This window comes from Crocuta crocuta, unplaced genomic scaffold, assembly GCF_008692635.1.
Source record: "Crocuta crocuta isolate KB4526 unplaced genomic scaffold, BGI_CrCroc_1.0 scaffold528, whole genome shotgun sequence".
Lineage (NCBI taxonomy): Eukaryota > Metazoa > Chordata > Mammalia > Carnivora > Hyaenidae > Crocuta > Crocuta crocuta.
Window position 1 is genome coordinate 2,375,092 of NW_027530010.1, and position 4,633 is coordinate 2,379,724.

Below are 4,633 nucleotides of genomic sequence, written 5' to 3' on the forward strand. Positions count from 1 at the left end.
ACCTGGCAGCCTGAGCCAGGGAGGGGAGGGGAGGGGAGGCCAGCCTGGAAGGGGGGGCAGTTGGGGTTATAGTTCCTTTTCCAGGGTCCCTTACCCACAGCCGAAGACCCGGGGGGCGAGGAAGGGTCAAGTCCCCTGAGGGGGGTCCTGGCAGCGTCTCCGCGTCACTGCCGGTACCTGCGCAGGTTTGCTGAGCAGCGAGGAGGCTCTGTCCTTCTGGGCTTTCCCTTGAGGCTCTCGCTGCCGCTCCTGCGCCACCCCAGCTGGCTCCTGAGTGGGCTGCATGGGGGCGGAGGCCACCCTCTCCTCCGTGTGCACAGCCGCGGGGGGCACTGGGCCTGGCCTGCTGCGCCCAGCTGTGCGCTCAGGAGGCCTGGACACCAGCCGGCGCTCCCTGCAGGCAGCACTGGGACACTCCCTCTGCGCCCCCCGCCCCCGCCAAGGTCCCTTCGAGGCAGCCAGCGCTGGGACTCCCCAGCAGTCCCTTCCCATCCTGGAGGAAAGAGGCACCCACACGCCGCCGCTGGCTGGGCTCCCCGGGGTCCTGAGCCGCCCCCGGGTCAGCGCAGCGACCTCGTCCCACGCTCCCTGCTTCACCGTGCTCCCCACAGCCGGTGCAGCCTGCAGCTCTCCTGTTAAAGCCTGAGCTGGATCATGACCCTCCTCTGCTCCAAGTCCCCTAGTGTAACCCTTCTCGCAGACCAAACTGCAACAGCCCACAAGGGCCTTCAGGGCTGGGCCCGCCCGCTGCCCACACCCCCTCATTCCCAGCTGGTCTGAACAAGGCCTGTGCTCTGGCCTTGGGATCGTGTACTTGCTCTTCCTGGGCCTGCGTCCCTCCTTTAGGCCTTCGCCAGAAGGTCACCTTTTCAGGGAGGCCTTCCCTGACCCCTGACCGCCTTTCCCAAACCGGCACCCCCACCCCCAACTCTCCCCTCCCCTCCCGCACTGTTCCCTCCCTTGGTTTACGGCGGCACCTACCGCGACACGTGTCAGGATTTCACTGATTGCGTGCTCATCGTCTCCCCGCCAGCACCGCGACTAGGGGGCAAGCTTCCTTCTCTGTCTCTGTGTTTAGACAAAGACTTTTCCCCATTTTGTTCACAGTGTAGCCCCAATGCTGCACACACAGGTGCTTGACGAATCTTTATTCCACCAACGAATGAATGATAACTGTTTCCCCAGCTAGCAGGTGAGCACCTGACGGCAAGGCACTTTTATTTCTCACCCAAATAAGTTATGAAATATAAAGGTCTTAGGGGAGAGCCTGGTTATCAGTAGGGTTTGCTCAATAAAAGTAGCTGCTGTCATCGTCATGGTCATGGTCGCTTCCTCTGTGTCCCGGGCACCAGGTAAGCACAAAACAACGCTTGCTGAGCAAACGAACGAATGAGCTGGGGCACCTGGCTGGGTCCCTCGGTAGAGCAGATGACCCTTGATCGCCAAGTTCGAGTCCCAGGTTCGGCGGAAAGCCTCCCTTAAAAAAAAAATCAGGGCACCTGGGAGGCTCATCTGGTTGAGCATCCGACTCTTGATTTCCACTCAAGGCATGATCTCAGGATGCGTGGAATCAAGCCCAACGTTAACCGCATGGAGTTGACTTGGAATTCTCTCTTTCCCTCTCCCACTGGCTCTCTCTCTCAAAATAGATAGATGATAGATAGACAGATAGATAGATAGATAGATAGATAGATAGATAGATAGATAAACTTAAAAAAAGTTAGCATTTGGGGCACCTGGGTGGCTCAGTTGGTTTAGTATCCAACTCTTGATTTCTGCTCAGGTGACGATCTCGGGTTTGTGAGATCAAGCCACACATTGAACCACCTGCTGGGCTCTGTGCTGACAGCACAGAACCTGCTTGGGATTCTCTCTCCATCTCTCTCTCTGCCTCCTCCCCTGCTCACTCTCTCTCAAAATAAATAAATAATCATTAAAAAAAATAAAGCGAAAGAGGACTTTGGATCACCTGTCCCCTCTTGGGGGGCATCCTTCTAGCCGCAGGGCTGGCCCAGGAGGCCGAGCTGGGGCCCAGGGGGCTGGAGGAGCCTTGCACAGGATGGCCAACCACCGCTGGGACGTTTAGGAGCAGTACTTTTTTTTTTTTTTTTTAACATTTATTTATTTTTGAGAGACAGAGACAGATCATGAGCAGGGGAGGGTCAGAGAGAGAGGGAGACACAGAATCCGAAGGAGGCTCCAGGCTCTGAGCTGTCAGCACAGAGCCCGACGTGGGGCTTGAACCCACGAACCGTGAGATCATGACCTGAACCGAAGTCGGACGCTTAACCGACTGAGCCCCCCAGGCGCCCCAAGGGCCACGGACTTTGTGCCTGGCTCTGGATCACGAAGGTGATTTCAGCCAGTCCCCAGTGTTGGAAGCACTCAGTCTAGGCGAAGCAAGTTTAACTTCCCTATGCAGGGGTGGGGAGGGAGGGGCAGAGGTTGGACAGGAGGCCAGAGAAAGGGCCAGTGTCGTCGTCATGCTGAACCTGACCCTGGAGGGAGCGGAGCCGGAGCGCAGGTGGGACCTGAGCTCCCCCCACTGGTCTCTAGAGGGCGCTGCATCGAAAGACTTTCGAGGCCCCTCTGGCCTCGGACATGCTGCAACTCGATGATCCTGGGCCTCCGGACCCTGGAGCTGAGCGCTGGTGTCTGCTGCCCCCTGCTGGAGGCTTTTGGTCTCTCACCCGCGAACGCTCTCGGGCCCTTTCCCTTCGAGCAGCATGTGCGCAGTCCTCCCCGCTGCAAACCCCTCGAAGCCACACTGAGCCCTTGCCAGCTCCCTCAGACGCAAGTCTCTTGGGTAGAAAGTATTCTCAAGACTGTCAAGTATTCAAAGACAAAGGACTCAAAACTAGAATACATAAAGGATTCATCACGGTGAAACCCCACAATCCCACCGAAGGAAGCTACCAGGACGGGGCTGCCTAGTTACCAGGATAGATGAAAATATGTTTGCACAAGACTTGCACACACACGTTCAGAGCACCCGTACTCACAATAGTTCAAAACTGGAAAGCCAAAGCGGCCAGTCCCATCAACTGGGGTGTGGAGGTAAAGATAATCGCGGTATAGCCATACAGTGCAATGCGCCTTGGTGAGAAGGAGGAATGAGCTATTGAAAAGCCTTCTGGTGAGTGAAGGCTCGGGACATAAACCGTTAAGTGTGGCGTGAGTCCATTTACACGACATTCTCGAATGACCAATTGTACAGTAACAGAAATCGGACCAGAGATTGCACAGAGCTGGGGTTGGGGGCGCGGCATTATCTGCAAAACAGCACAAGGGAAGTTTTGGGGGAGAGAAAATATTTAAAATATTATTTTGATTGGGTGCCTGGCTGTGTGGAGTATGCAACACTTGATCTCCAGGTGGTGAGTTCAAGCCCCACCTTGGGTTTAAAAAATTATTTTAAGGGGCGCCTGGGTGGCTGAGTTGGTTAAGCAGCAACTTCAGCTCAGGTCATGATGATCTCAGGGTTCATGGGTTTGAGCCTCGAGTGTGACAGCTCAGAGCCTGAAGCCTACTTTGGATTCTGTGTCTCCCTCTCTCTCTGCCCCCCCCATAAACATTAAACATTAAAAATAAATAAAAATTTAAAAATACTTTGGAGTGGTGGTTACACAGGTTGCCACATTTGTCAAAATTCACTGAACTAAGCCATCAAATCAAGTGAGTAAGCCCGACAGAAAAGGACAAATAGCTTGTGGTTCCACTTACATGATGTCCCCAGAGTGGTCAAATCCACAGACACAGAAAGTGGATAGAGGTAAGGAGGGGGCTGAGGGAAGGAGGGGGGGAGGTCGTGTTTTGTGGGGACAGAGTCTGAGTTTGGGGTGATGAAAACCGTCTCCTTATGGAGACGGATGGTGGCTGCACGATATGCACGTGCGTATATCACTGAAATGTACACTTTAAAATGGGTAAAATGGTAGATTTTGTTATGTAGATTTTTCCAGAAGTAAAAAAAAAATCTTAAAAAGCATCATCAAACTGTACACTTCTAATCGGGTACATTTTTTTATTGTTCGTCAGTTATACCGCAATAGAGCTGATTTTTAAAACTCTCCGAGGAGGGGCGTTCCTGCCTTGCTCGCTCAAACTATCTTGGCTTTTCCTGGGGGGGGCGGTGGTGCCGAGCGGCGGAAGAGGCACAGAGCGAGGTTCAAATCCTGCTGCCGCCACTTACCGGCACCCTAACGGCGCGGGGCAGCCGTCTCATCCTGTAGGTGAAACCGACCTCGAGCTAAGGATTCAATGGCGCTAACGGGCTAGCGAGGAGGAAAGCGAGGAGGAAAGCAAACGGTAGTTGTTACAAAAATGGTCTGTGTCGACGGAGAGACCCCCGCGGTCCGGGGCGCTAAGGGTGGGGTGCGGGTGCGCGCTGCGGCCGCCAGGTGGCGCCAGGCACCAGGCGGGCTCCGCGCAGGGGCGGCGGCTGGGCCGGGGGTCGCAGCTGCCGGGGTTGCTCGCGCGGAAGCGGAGGAGGGGACAGCGGGCTGCGGCCGGCCTTGGGTCCTGCGGTCGCCGGGCCGCCCAGGGAAGGTGACCGCCGCAGACGGGCTCTTTGGCTCCCGGCACAGCCCCACTTTGCAGACTGGAAGGCTGGGGCGCGGGACGCGGAGCAAGC